The 15,715-nt window shown below is 36.4% G+C and overlaps 1 pseudogene; it reads left to right on the plus strand.

Moving 5' to 3' along the window:
• Positions 1 to 5,822: 5,822 nt before the first annotated feature.
• Positions 5,823 to 6,304, plus strand: LOC123231730 (annotated as a pseudogene).
• Positions 6,305 to 15,715: the final 9,411 nt, after the last annotated feature.

Here is a 15,715-nt window from a genome sequence, read left to right on the forward strand (position 1 = left end):
CTTTTAGTATGGAGTCCAAATTTCTATTTATTTCTGCCTTTTCAGGAAGACCAATTATTCTCAGATTGTCTCTTCTAGACCTGTTTTCTTAGTCTGTCACTTTCTCATTGAGATATTTCATGTTTCCTTCTATTTTTTCAGTCTTTTGACTTTGTTTTATTTGTTCTTGCTATCTTGAGAGATCATTAGCTTATAATTGCTCAATTCTAGCCTTTAGGAACTAGTTTTCCTTTTCAATCTGGTCATTTCTGGTGTTCAATTTGCTCATCAGTTCATTTGATTTCTGAGCCTTAACTTCCAATTGCAAAATTCTGCCTTTTAAGCTGTTATTTTCTTTCCCAGATTTTGGTTTCCAATTTGCTCACCATTTCATTTGATTGTTGGGCATCTTTCTCCAACTGGGAGTTTCTGTCTTCTAATCTGTTAATTTCCTTTTGAGCCATTTCCCACTTCTCTCGCCAAATCTCTTCCATCTTTCTCATCATCTCAGATTTGACCTCTTCAATAGCTTGTGGCCAGTTTTCATTATTTTGGGAATGTTTGGATATGATTACTTGTTTGTTCTCCTCTGCTGTTTGCCCTTTTGTCTGGATTTTATCTGTGTAAAAGTTGTTGAGTGTTACAGATTTCTTCTTGATGATCTTTCTCTTTTGGGGTTCTTATCTCTGGCTTGCCATTGTTAACCATGTGCCCTCTCAGGTTTATCCTCACACTAAGGGTCTGTCTGTGCTCCTTAGGCTCCTGAGGTCTTTGGTCTAGTTATTCTCAGGGTCAAGCTTCCTGGTGGTCCCCTTGCTTGTTCCTCTGCCCAATGCTCCTTTAACAGTCTCAGGGCTCTGCTTCCACAGTTGTGAACCCCTCTGCACTGGGTCCCCACTCAAGGTCCAAGCCTGAGCTCAAGATCTGTGTCTGGGCTTGCGTCTGAGCCTGTACTTGTGCCTGTGCTCAGGGTCTGCATTCAAAGTCTGAGCTTGTTCTTTAGCCTCTTGGGGTCTTAAGTCTTGCTGCTCTCAGGAGCAGGCCCTAGTGACCCCAGGTAGCTACCAAGGACTTAATGTGTGCCCCAAACTTGCTCTATCTCTTATGCACTGGCTTTGGCACTATAGGTGGTATGGGGTGGGGGAGGGGGTTACTCAGTTCGCGTTTTAGTGAGAACTGTTTCACCCCTTTATTGCATGAAAATGCCCCGATTCCACATACCTCCAATGCTGCACCCTGGTGTGGGGTCCCTTTGTTCCTCTGGATTTGTTTTTATATCTTCTTGAGGAGTCCTGTATGTTTTGGTTAGGAGAGGTAAAGCAGCTGCTTTATACTCTGCAGCCATCTCAACCAGGAAGTCCTTATTTCCGTATTATTGATAGTTGCATTGGTGTGGTTGTTTCGAGTCTACATCCCCAAATCATATCCACATTAACCCTTGTGTTCATGCAGTTGCTTTTCTTCTGTGTTTCCACTCCTGTCGTTCTTCCTCTGAATGTGGGTAGCATTCTTTTCCATAAATCCTTCAGAATTGCCTTGGGTCATTGCATTGCTACTAGTTCAGAAGTTTATTATGTTCGATTTTATCACAGTGAATCAGTCTCTATGTACAATGTTCTTCTGTCTCTGCTCCTTTCACTCTGCATCAATTCCTGGAGGTCATTTCAGTTCACATGAAATTCCTCCAGTATATTATTCCTTTGAGCACAATAGGATTCCAATCCCAGCATATACCACAATTTGTTCAGCCATTCTCCAATTGAAGGGCATAACCTTGTTTTCCAGTTTTTTGCCACCACAAAAAGTGCAACTATAAATATTTTTGTACAAGTCTTTTTATCTATGATCTCTTTGGGGTACAAACCCAGCAATGGTATGGCTGGATCAAAGGGCAGGCAGTCTTTTAGAGCTCTTTGGGCATAGTTCCAAATTGGATGGCAAACCTTTTAGAGACTGAGTGCTGCACCCTGCAACCCTCCACCCCAAAGACTGAGTGCTGTGCCTCTCCCATTGATGGGATGGGGATGGAGGAAGAATTTCTTTTGGACTACTGGGCATATGGGTGGGTGAAGTGAAAAAAATGTTTTCATGGACAGTGGAGAGGGAGAAGGGAACACCTCATCCCCAGTCCCTCTGACTTTCTAGTAATCAACTCAGGCAAGTGAGGGCATGTATGCCCACAGAGAGGGCTCTATGTGTACTTTCTGGAACATAAGCCATAGGCTTGCTACCATGGGTTTAAATGTTGCCTGTTCCTCCAACCCTATTATCCTCTTCATTATAAAAACTCTTTCTTGAGTGCCTTTGAGATTAGATAATTTTCCCTAGTCATCCTCTTTCTTATTCCCCTTTCCACTGAATCCCTCTTTTATCCACTCCATTATTTTCCTGAGATCATCTCAATGAAATAGATTCATATCTGTGCTCTCTATTAAAGTAGAATCCTATCTTACCTAATAATAATAATGTTCTTAATGGTTATATGTATTATTTTTCTATATAGGGATGGAAATAGTTACCCTTGTTAAGTACTTTGTTATTTCTTGTTTATGTTTATCTTTTAAGGCTTCTCTTGTGTCTGAATGTTAAAGTTTTTATTCAATTTTGGTCTTCATCCAAAATCCTTGAGACTCCTCTATTTTGTTACATAATGCATTTCCTCCCTGAAGGATTATATTCAGGTTTGCCAGATAGGTTATTTTTGGTTGTAGTTCAAGCTCTTTTGCCTTCTAAAAATTCATATTTCAAATCTCTCACTCCTTTATAATGGTAGCTGGTAAATCTTGCATAATTGTAACTGTGACTTAGTGGTATTTGAATTCTCTCTGGTTCCTTGTGGTATTTTAATTTTTGATCTGTAAGCTCTGGATTTTGGCTACAATATATTTTGGGTTTTCATTTGAAGATTTCTTTTAGGAGGTGACTGGTGGATTCTTCCAATTTATACTTTGTTCTTTGACTCCAAAATATCTCTGTAATTTTTCTTTCTAATTTCTTAAAATATATTATCTAAGCTCTTTCTAAAATCATGTCTTTTAGATAGTCCAATAATTCATAAATAATCTCTCCTCAGTCTATTTTCCTGGTCTGTTATTTTTCCTATGAAATGTCATATTTTTCCCCTATCTTTTCATTTTGTTTTATTTCTTTCCCCCTTATTTTTAAGTTTAAAATGTACAGGTTGATACAGTTCTAAATAATGATTTCTGACATTTCGAAATCTATATTTGCTTTCTCCCTCCCATCCCTTTCCCTGCCCCAAGATAGCAAGTAATATAATATAGGTTGTATATGTGCTGTTTTATAATAGTTCATCATGTAAGAGATGACACATTACTTATACTAGAAAAAAATCATGGAGGAAATAAAGGGAAGAAAGACATGCTTTAATCTACACTCATACTCTGGCTTTTCCTTCTTTGGCAGTAGATAACTTTTTTCATTGTGATTGTCAGAGTTTTTCTTGATTTTTGCATCACTGACAATAGTTAATTCATTCACATTGATCATCATATATTATTATTGTTACTGTGTATAGCTTTCTCCTGATTTTGCTCTGTTTTATTGTTCCTTGATGTCTCATAGAGTCATTATATTTCCACCTGACTGATTCTAATCAGAAGAAAAAATAAATCCTTGTTTTCTTCAGGGAAGCTTTGTGCCTCTTTTTCTGTTTGGTCAATTCTGATTTTTAAAGAGTTATTTTCTTCATTATTCTTTTGTGCCTCTTTTACAAAGCTGTTAACTGCTCTGCACTTTGGGCTATACCAAGGTATTGCTTCTGATGACAACTGCTGCCTTCTGTCCTAGGACTTCAGCCTGGACCTGGAGAATCTAAGGAGCTGCAAAGTGGTGCTTATCTTTTGCTCATTGCCAGCACAGAGGTCCCTTAGAATCTCTGACCATGGGCTCTTCTTGGTTCTCTTAATGTTCTTTTATATTAGGTTTACCTGATGCCCTCACTGCTACAATAGCTGCTGCCTCTAAGACCCAGATGGTGCAATCTCCACATATTCCATGTTCCTTTTTCCTAGCTGGCCCTTACCCCAGAGTCCACAGACTTCTCTTTCTATCTTCCTCAACCGCCGTGGGCTGGAAAAATGACTTTCTGACTTTTTGTTGACCTTTCCACTCAGAATCAGATTTTATCTTTTCTGTGGTTGTTTAATATGAAAGGATTTGGGGAAGGTTGACATTTATGACTCTACCCTCCACCATCTTGACTCCACCCTCCAAAGTTCCCTTCCATTATTTCTAATAGTTCTGAAACAATCATGCATTGTTCAAATATCCTTTCATTAATATCTGAAGGTCTTTCCCTGAATATTATAAAAAATGTACTGTTTATTATTGTTAAAGTTGACCATTTCATATCATACTGTGGAGCTTTAAAGGTTTTTAAAAACCATAGATTCTTTTAATTATTGCTTTGTTGTCTGTATCCCAAAGTTCTGGACAAATTTTTCCCCTTGCCTATATGGCATTTAGACTTTCATTTGTCTTGTTCTCCAGAGACATCCATGATCTTTAATTTCTATCTTTGTATCTTGTCTTTAAGATCAATCAATTTGACTTATAAAGAATTCATGGTTCTTTCAATGTTATCATTTTTACTTCATATCTTTCAAATTTTCTTCCCTTTTCTTCCTTTTTGTGTTCCATATCTGGCTATCTCTCTTACTTCTTTAGAAACTTTATTTCTATTGTTGATTCAACAGTTTTTCTAATTTGCAAAATACAATTTAATATTCTGTGTTGAAAGTTACCTTCTATAGTTTCATTCAAATTCCTTATTTTATGGATTTTTTCCTTTTTTGAGTCAATCAAGAGTTTTTCCCCCTGTTTTTTGCTATAGATTAGGGAGTTTATAGGATTATTATTTTGTCAATTCTGTTGTTCTTTTTGTTATTGGTTCACTGTCCTTCATAATATAATTGTAATAAGGCTTTGTATTCTCTTTGAAGTTTCTTTCTTACATCCTTTCTGATTTAAGGATCCTCTCTATCAGGTTTCTACTGGAATTTTATATTCTTTTACTCTTTACACCTTTAGAGTTTTAGCCTTTTTTTGTCTTTCCTGTCAAACACTTTCTGGCCCTCATTCTTTGATGGTGGGTAGATCCCTGAATCTAAACTATAAAGCTTCCTTAATGTTTTTCCTGAAGGAAGATAATAGGGTTTTTTGGTCTAGGTCTTTCCCCTGACTAACCTGGTGAGGGGAATGGTAAGAAGGACTGATGCAGGCTGGACTCCAGCCCCTTTTCTTCTGGCCAAATACAGTTATATATGTTAGAATCTCATCTGATTCATCTATTATTTTTTTCCTTTCCTTCTTCTGGTTTGGCAAAAATAGCAACTGTTGATTCTTGCAAAGTTGACATAGGGTAGACTATGTTCCATTTGAGACACCATAGCCTGAGACTGATCATAAAGTTCTCCATGTTGAATCCTCACAATTTCTCTTCTTCTTCAGCTGCCTATAGCCAGGCAGAGTCAACATCTACTACTTCTTGTGAAATAGGAGAAAAGAGGTGTTTTTTTTATTTTTTTTATTTTAAACCCTTAACTTCTGTGTATTGACTTATAGGTGGAAGAGTGGTAAGGGTAGGCAATGGGGGTCAAGTGACTTGCCCAGGGTCACACAGCTGGGAAGTGTCTGAGGCCGGATTTGAACCTAGGACCTCCCATCTCTAGACCTGGCTCTCAATCCACTGAGCTACCCAGCTGCCCCAAAAGAGGTGTTTTGACAGAGTTACTGGAGCAGTGGAGCTCCATAGATAAACCCCTGCACAAACCCATGAGATAGAATGAAGAAACATGGAGACTACTGATACCACGTGCAAGATGGAGGAGTATCCTTGGGAGTCTTGTTGCTTCTGAATTGTGGATGACTGTGGTAGAACTTTCACTATGAGCACCCTAGGAGGAGGTATCTTCCAATATATCAAAGATTTTAGCAATTCTTCTGTGGAGGTAAGCCACAAGTTGAAAGGCAGTTTGACAGCCATCAAAACCAGAGCAACAAATTTGGGAGGTAGCTTTGCAACTTGAAGAAGTCTCATTTCTATGATTTATTGTAGTGTGATAAAAATGAGAAGAAAAGAAGATCCCTGTAATTCCATCACAAGTGATGCCTTAACTGGAGCCATATTGGCACCAAGAAACTAACTAATGGCCATCGTTCAATAGAAGGAGCTAGTAGCCTGGTAAAAAGATTTGCATCTGCCCAGTTTCCAAATGGATCTCAATTTGTCAAAGATACTTCCTAATTGTCTCTAGCCCAATTGCCACCCTCACCATTTGGAGAGTATAGGCAATATCAATAAGGAGATTATTGCCCTGAGATTTCTTATTAGAGTATGATTTTTAGTTCTAGAAAGATTTTTGGAAGAGCAAACCATTGTTTAATTTCGATAAGAATTGCTGAAACTTCTCTGAGGGAAAACTTAGCACTTTTTCTATTTAAAACAAACTGGGGACAGATAGTGTAGAAGAGCTAATTTTATTTATTCATACTTGGATTGCATCAGTAATAAAATTAAATGCTTATTGTCATTATATATATATATATATATACGCAAACTAATCATAGAGGGGAAAGAAATCTTGTGCTGATGGTGACTCTGGCGACACTGTGTTCAGATACTGAAAAAGGCTTAAGAGAGAAAGAGGAACATTGCAGAAATGCCAGAGACCCAGAACAAAGGCATCGAGGGGGGGGGCGGAGCTGGGGAAGAGGAAGAAGGGAGTCATGAAGAAGGCCTGTTACTGGATCTTAGCAAGCATTATTGGGAGGAATGTGGAAGGGGACTTCAAAGGCAGAATGGAACCAGGTTGTGAAGAATTTTTAATTTCATATTTGGCCCATTGTCTAATAGAGAGCCACTAGAGTTGCTTGAGTAGGAGAGGCAACAAGGTCAGACATATTTTGGGCAAATAACTTTGGCAGCTATGTGGAGGAAGGACTGGAGAATATAGAAATAATATAGAAAGTATATTTTAGCTACATATATAATGAATTATATATGATATATAATATATAGAAAGAAAATGTAGAAAAAATGATATAGAAAAAATATAGAAAGGAGCAAGAGATAGGAAGACTATGTCCTCCGTGCTATTGACCATAGGGAAATAGGGAACCAGGAGATCTCTATGGCAAAAACCTCAAAAGTGCAGATAAGGGAAGGAATATATAGAATATAGTCTTCTTGTCTTATAAAACAAATAGTACTTTCAAATTAATTTTTTTCCTGTGATTTTTCACTTATGTGGTTCCTTTAAATATAAATAACTTACAATACCAAGAAGATATTTCAGTGAACTTTTTTATTTTTTATTTTTCAGGCAATAGCATTATATGAGTCAATTCATGAAAAACTACAAAAGCTTGCATTTGACTATAAATTAACCCGTAACATGGCTAAAAGAGAAAGAGCTAAGATGGCTAAAGAGATAAAAACTATTGAAGAAATCTTAGAGCATATGATGTAAGAATATTTTAATATAATAACAAATATAAAAGTTCCTTTATCATCAAAATAATTGTAAAGCAGTATATAAAATTCTAATATATATGACATATTTTGCTCAAAATCCATAGAAAATTGAATTTAGAAAAATAAAGTAAAGGTTGTGGGGGTATAGCTTTGGGTCTGGGAGCCTTGAAAGTCATCTTGTTCATCCTTCTGATTTTATGATTTTAGAGACTTTATGAGGGCAAGAGAAGTTTGTCACATTGTTTTGTCACATAAGCAATATCCACAAACATACAGGTAGTGAGTGATAGAGGCAGGATTCAAAAAGAGTTCCTCTTGACTTTGTATCCAATAGTCCTTCCTCTCTGCATGCTATCTTTAGACTTCATTTAAATATTCTATCAATTTAAGCAAATAAGAAAGAGGATGTCACCAGTTCTAGGCCACTCCAACTAGGTTTTAGTATTAGTATTTAAGTTCTCCATGTTAAGACCTTATATTTATGAAATGCATCAGCCAGTAGCCGTCTATGCAGTATGCAAAAGGAAGCAGAATTATGGGTCATCCTAATGGTATTCAGTTGATTATGGCCCCTGAGGTCTCGTGCAAAACTTCAAAGTACCTAAAGTTTGTTTTTGGTGCCCCTTCCTCTCTTTATAAGGCAGCTAGGTGCTAGAGAATTTAGGGTTCTGGGCCCTGAATTAGAATTCTATACACTTGGCAAATTTTAAGGTCCAGTAGTTGCTGGAGGAATTAATTAGACCTATGAAATCATAGACATCTCTCTCTTCCATCCCCACCAAATGCTGTCATCATTTTGTAGTGGAAAGAATACCCAAATTTGAACCCTACCTCTGCCTTCTATTGATAGATACCTTGGGCAAAATATTTAATTTTTTTGGACCTAGTTTCCTCACCAGTAAAATAAAGGGGTTGGACTAGAAAGAACCTTTTTGCCCACTCCACTCTAAATCTATGATGTCTGTGATCAACTTTGTAGGGCTGTCATGCAGAAAGCACTTTATACATATCAACTATTAGAATGCAAAACAGTTCTGTTTTTCCCTCATGTTCCCCAGACAAAACTTTCTATGGAGCATTTTTTAAAAATTTTTTTAAATTTTAAAACTTTCCTGATAAAACTTCCTTTTTTTTGGCCCATTGTGATTCTTGTCTTCAGTGCTGCTACTCTAGTGGGAAACATTGAGTAGGGTGGGGGGTAAAAGACACATTTCTCTTTGGAGCTTCAGTTTTGAAAAGGAAGAATTCCTTCCTGTTACCTGAAAGTAAGAACAAAGGGCCATGGATTTTCCTTCTTTCCATAACACATCCCTTTCTGCATTGTTCTCCCATTTAAGACCCTAGAATGACAATAAGAAGGTATCTGATGCAACTCTGTCATTTTACAGATGAGGAAACCAAAGTCCTTATAAGGAGTTCATCATATTTATTTGGGAATTTGAGGAGACAGAGGTGGGATGGAGAGAGGATTGGACTCTATTTTACTTATTCCAAATCTAGTACTTGTTCTTCTGTTCATATAAGGATGAACCTTAAACAATCAGTAGGTGCCTTCAAGTTATGTGATGTTTCTAAGGGGCACTTAATTACTTAAGGATTTAGGTTTGACTGGGCTTTTTGTTGACAGGGTGCAAATGGAGGATATCAGGATGTCTGGCTATATTGAGCTGACATTATGCCACAAGAAGGAGTAGTTTACAGTAGTTTTGTGTTCCTAGGACAAGAGCAGTTCACAGCATGGAGAGGGCTTTTAAGTTTTCTTAAAAACTTTTTTCTCTTAAAATTTTTTTTTTACTTAGAATATTTTTCCATGGTTACACGATTCATGATTTTTTTTCTCACCCTTTTCCCTCCCTCCTCCTGGACTTGACAAGCAATTCCACTGGGTTAAACATGTATCATTGTTCAAAACCTATTTCCATGTCATTCATTTTTGCAACAGAGTGATCTTTTAACATCAAAACCCTAATTATACCCCCACTGAACTACGTGATTAATCATAAGTTTTTCTTCTTCATTTCTGCTCCCACAGTTCTTTCTCTGGATGTGGAGAGTGTTCTTGCTCATAAATTCCTCTGGATTGCCTTGGGTCATTGCATTGCTTCTAGTAGAGAAGTCTGTTACACTTGATTGTGCCACAATGTATCAGTCTCTGAGTATAATGTTCTCCTGGTTCTGTTCCTTTCACTCTGCATCAATTCCTGGAAGTCATTCCGATTCACATGGAATTCCTCCAGTTTATTATTCCTTTAAGCACAATAGTATTCCATCACCAACATAACACAATTTATCTATCCATTCCCCAATAGAGGGACACCCCTTCATTTTCCAATTTTTTGCCACTATAAAGTGCAGCTATGAATACTTTTGTACAAGTCTTTTTCCTTATTATCTCTTTGGGTTACAAACCCAGCAGTGGTATGGCTGGATCAGAGGACAAGCATTATTTTAAAGCCCTTTGGGTAGAATTCCAAATTTCCCTCCAGAATGGTTGGACCAACTCACACCTCTACCAGCAGTGTATTAGCGTCCCAATTTTGCCACATCCCCTCCAACATTTATCACTTTCCTTTGCTGCCATCTTGGCCAGTCTGCTTGGTGTAAGGTGGTACCTTAATGTTGTTTTAATTTGCATTTCTCTAGTCAGGAGGGATTTAGAACACTTTTTCATGTGCTTATTGATAGTTTTGATTTCATCATGTGAAAACCACCTATTCATATCCCTTGACCATTTGTCAATTGGAGAATGACTTGCTTTTTTTTTTTTTTTTTTTTTTTTTTTTGCAAATCTGACTTAGTTCCTTATATATTTGGGAAATTAAAACTTTGTCAGAGAGTTTTGTTATAAAAATGTTCTCCCAGATAATTGTTTTCCTTCTAATTTTGGTTGCATTGGTTTTGTTTGTACAAAACCTTTTTAATGTCATATAATCAAAGTTATTCATTTTACATTTTGCATTGTTCTCTATTTCTTGCTTGGTCTTAAATTCCTTCCATTCCCACAGATCTGACAGGTATGCTATTCTATGTTCAACTAATTTATTTATGATTTTACTCTTTATATTTAAGTCATCTACCCATTTTGAGTTTATCTTGGTATAGGGTGTAAGATGTTGCTCTAAACCAGTGGTTCCCAAACTTTTTTGGCCTACAGCCCCCTTTCCAGAAAAAATATTACTTAGCGCCCCCTGGAAACTATTTATTGAACTCAGAATAAAATGTAATACAAAAAAAGTGTGGCCATCACCCCACCCCACCCCACCCCCAGATCGCTGCAGCACCCACCAGGGGGTGGTATTGCCCACTTTGGGAATCACTGCTCTAAACCTAATTTTTCCCATACTGATTTCCTTCTTTCTTTCTTTCTTTCTTTCTTTCTTTCTTTCTTTCTTTCTTTCTTCCTTCCTTCCTGTTGGAGATATGCAGAAATGTTGATGATTTATGTGGATTTATCTCAGACCCTGCCAATTTGATAAAGTAGTTAATTATTTCCATTAGCCTTTACTTGATTTTCTATTGAGATAATCATTGATTTCTGTTAGTTTGGTTCAATTACGTGGATGGTTTTCTTAATTTTAAACCAGCCTTGCATTCCTGGTATAAATCCCACCTGGTCATAATGGATAATCCTTATGATGTCTTGCTGTAGTCTCTTTCCTAGTATTTTATTTAAGATTTTTGCATCTATGTTCATTAAAGATACTGGTCTGTAGTTTCCTTTCTCTGTTTTTGGTCTGACTAGGAGCTGGTACTTTGAAGAAATAAATAAAATAAATTATTAGATTTTATTAGATTAACTAGTACTTTATCTATTTTATTTGTTTTTTCAAAGTACTAGCTCCTAGTCTTATTTATTAGTTCAATAGTTTTTTTTACTTTCAATTTTATTAATTTCTCCTTTAATTTAGGATTTCCAACTTAGTTTTTATCTGAGAATTTTTAATTTGTCCTTTGTTTAATTTTTTGGGTTGCAAGTCTAATTCATTGATCTCCTCCCTCTCAATTTTGTTGCTATAGGCACTCAGAGATATAAATTTTCCCCTGAGTACTGCTTTGTTTGCATCCCATAGGTTTTGATGTCTCCTTGTTATTCTCTTTAATGAAGTCTGTAATTGTTTCTATGATTTCTTTTTTGACACACCAGTTTTGAAGAATTAAATTATTTCGTTTCAGATTAATTTTAAATTTGGCTTTCCATGGACCCTTGTTAAGTATAATTTTATCTCATTATGATCTGAAAAAGTTACATTTATTTTTTCTGCTTTTTTGCATTTGTTTACAATATTTCTATGCCCTAGTATATGGTTGATCTTTATATATGTACCATATATCCCTGTTCAGTTTTCTCCAGATATCTATTAACAATAATTTTTCTAGCATTTTGTTCACTTCTCTTACTTCTTTCTTATTTTTCAGTTTGATTTATCTAGTTCTGGAAGGGGAAGGTTGAAATTCCCCACTAGTATGGTCTTACTATCTCTTTCTTACTTCAGTTCCTTTAATTTTTCCTTTAGAAATTTAGATGCTATACCATTGAGTGCATAAATGTTTAGTAATTATATTACTTCATTGTTTATCGTACCCTTTAGCAAAATGTAATTTCCTTCCTTATCTCTTTTAATCAGATCAATTTCTACTTTAGCTTTGTCTGATATCATGATCACTACTATTGCTTTTTAACTTTAGATGATGCATAATAAATTCTGCTCTAGCCTTTTACCTTGAAACTATATGTGTTGCCTTACCTCAAATGTGTTTCTTGTATACAACATATAGTAGGATTCTGGTTTTTAATCCACTCTTTATCTGCTTCTGCTTCATGGATGAGTTCATCTAGTTCACATTCAGCATTAATATTACTAACTGTGTATTGCCCTCCATCATAATATGCCCTTTAAATCTTGCTCTATTCCCCTTCTCTCTGTTCCTCCTCACTAGTATTTTGCATTTTAGCACCCCCTCCCCCACTTCTTCCTCTCTCCAATTACCTCCCTCTTCCCTTGTCTTATCCCCCTTCGTCTTCTCTGTGGGATAAGATAGAATTCTATACCCCATTGAGTATACTTGTTCTACCCTCTCTGATCCAGTTACAATGAGAGTAAAGTTTAAGCATTGCCCATCACCACCTTTATCCTCCCTTCTCCATAATGATTTTCCATACTTCTTTATGTTATATAATTTACCCCATTATATCTCTCCCTTCAATTTTCTCTCAGTGCAGCCCTCTCTTTTAGCCCTTGATTGATTTTTTACATATCATTCATATGCATACATATCATATCATACATACATGTTATTCCATATCATCATATCATCATAATCTTCTTACTTCTCCACCCTCTCTCTGAGTAACTTCCTTCTATTATACTTCTAAGAGTAATTTTTGAAAATTTATTTTTCAGTTTCATTCACTTAGTTCTTCTTTCCATGTAGACAAATAAATATTTTGACCTTAACGAGTCCCTTAAATTTTCTCTATCATTTATTTTTTTGGGCTTCTCTTGTGTCTTGTTTTTGGACTTCACATTTTTTTGTTTAGATCTGGCTTCAAATGCTTGTAAATCTTCTGTCTTATTGAATATCCATTTTTTCCCCTGAAAGAAGATATATTCAGTTTTGCTGGATAGGTGACTTTGGTTTGCAAACTCAAATGCCTTCCTGAATTTCATATTCTATGCCTTTCAATCCTTTATTGTATAAGCTACTAGGTCCTATGTGATCCTGATTTTAGCTCCATGGTATTTGAATGGTTTCTTTCTGGTTGTTTTAAGTATTTTTTCCTTGGCTTGGTGGCTCTTGAATTTAGCTATTATATTCCTGGAAGCTGTCATTTGAGGATTTCTTTCTGGAAGTGATTTGTGAATTCTTCAATTTTAATTTTTTTTCTTGTTTGAGGATCTCTGGCAAATTATCTTTGATAATTTCTTGTAATATGATGTCCATGGGTTTTTTCTTCATCATGACTTTCAGATAGTCCAATGATTCTCAAATTGTCTCTCCTAGATCTATGTTTCTAGGTTAGTTGTTTTTTCAATAAGATATTTCATGTTTTCCTCTGTTTTTTCATTCCTTTGATTCTGCTTTATTGTTTCCTGATTTCTCATTAAATTATTAGTTTCTAGATGGTTAATTCTAATTTTTAAGACCTAGTTTTCTTCTGTCAGTTTTTGGTTCTCCTTTTTCAATTGGCCCATCTATTCTTGTATCACTTTCATTTTTCTTGCCCACTTTTCCTCTGCCTCTTTTAATTGATTTTTGAAGTCCTTTTTGAATTCTTCCAGAATCTGTGTCCAATCTATATTTTTCTTTTGGACTCTACGTGTGTTTGCTTTCACTGTCCCTTTCTGTGTCTATACCTGATTCTTTGTCTCCATAAAAAAATCCTTTAGAGTTAGGTGCTTTTTTTTGCTGTTTGCTCATTTTTATTATCTAATTATAGGTAAACTTGGTGGGATGATGTGACCCCTCCCAACCCCCTGCTGATTCAATTGATCTTTGAGATGCTTATAGCTGAAACACTTGCCTCAGGCTTAAGTGTAAGCTTTTGATCTCACTCTGATCTTGATCAGGTCAGGTGTTGATCAAATTCTAGCCCCGTTTAGACTCAAGATTTTGGTATCACTGTGAACTTGATCCAATCAGATACACCTTGATTATCCTGTCTTGGAGCTCAGCCCTGAGCTTTAGACAAGAAGATCAATACTTAGTACTTAGTAATATCAACCACCCCAAAATGTGAACTAAGTCCTTATCCCAAGCCTATACTAGGATTCCCTGGGCTGGAGCTCCTGGTTTCTCCACAGGTTTGAAATTTCAAGGGGTATGGTTTGGCTTCTACCTTTATTTGCCCAGACAGGCTCTCAGGATCTGGATGTTGGCTTGGGCATAGGTTCCTGAACCTCACATACCAGATTGGGGTGCAGGGGTGTGACTTACTCTTGGCTTTCACTTCCCTCCTTGCTAAAACTTCTTGCTGGCTCTCTTTTCCTCTCACCCCAGAGCCCCAGATATTTTTTGCCTACCTTTTTTTTCTTGAAAATTGTTTCATCCTGTCTCCTTGTTGGTTTTTTCACTCCTCTATTTGTTTTGTGGCAATATTTTAATCTTGGGCAGAGAGGATTCTCATGGTGGCACAAAGCTTCCTGGATTACTTCACCATCTTGGCTTCAGCCGTGGAAGTCAATGAAGTTTTCTGTTCTGGGAGTTTTGGAAATGGCTTGCAGGAAGTTTATGATTTATAATCTTTTTTCCAAAAGCATCTTGGGAGTTAGGAAAGAGAAATGCCTCCCCAAAGCAGCAGCTCTGGAATGAAATTTGAGCAAGCCACACAGGCAGTAGTCATTGTCTGATACTTCTCTTATTGTATAAGTCAGTTTGGGAGAAGAGATCTGATTACAATAAAAATGAGTATCTGACTGGTAACACCTCATTATCACTATTCATATGAAGAGTCAATAAACTGAATATTCTGTAGCTTACAAATTAAGCAGACACAATCTTATAATTCTTTATCTTTACAATTTATGAAGCATTTTATTAAAGTTATTTTATTTGGTCCTCAGTGTGACTCATGAGGCAGATGGGACACATGATATTAGCTCTATTTTACAGATCAAAAGTCTAATATCCCCAAAGTTACACAGCCAGTAAATGGCAGAGCCCTTTCTAGATTCAGAATATTCCCTGGGGGCAGCTAGTTGGCTCAGTGGATTGAGAGCCAGGCCTAAAGATTAGAGATCCTGGGTTCAAATTTGACCTTAGATATTTCCTATCTTTGTAACCCTGAGCAAGTCATTTAATTCCCATTGCCTAGCCTTTACTTCTCTTTTGCCTTGGAACCAATACATAGTAATGATTCTAAGACAGAAGGTAACAATTAAAACATTTTTTCTTAAAGAATAGTCCCTATCTTTTGGGGAGTTTTGTGATCATCCTGGCAACGAAGCACATATAAAACAATAAAATAAAATAAAATTTCTAACATTATCTTCCTCTCTAAACCTGCTCTCCCAAACATTCTTATTCCTGTTGAGAGCCCTTACTGCTTGTAAAGTTGGAGTCTTGCTCATTATTTTAATCAGTTGCTGAATATCATGGATCTCATCTCCACAACTCGTCTTGTATCTATCTTTGTCTCTCTACCATTACTGTTACTCTCATGGTCTAGACCAGTGGTTCCCAAACTTTTTTGGCCTACCGCCCCCTTTCTAGAAAAAAATATTACTTAGTGCCCCCTGG

This window comes from Gracilinanus agilis, chromosome 1 (genome assembly GCF_016433145.1).
Source record: "Gracilinanus agilis isolate LMUSP501 chromosome 1, AgileGrace, whole genome shotgun sequence".
In the NCBI taxonomy this organism is placed as follows: Eukaryota; Metazoa; Chordata; class Mammalia; order Didelphimorphia; family Didelphidae; genus Gracilinanus; species Gracilinanus agilis.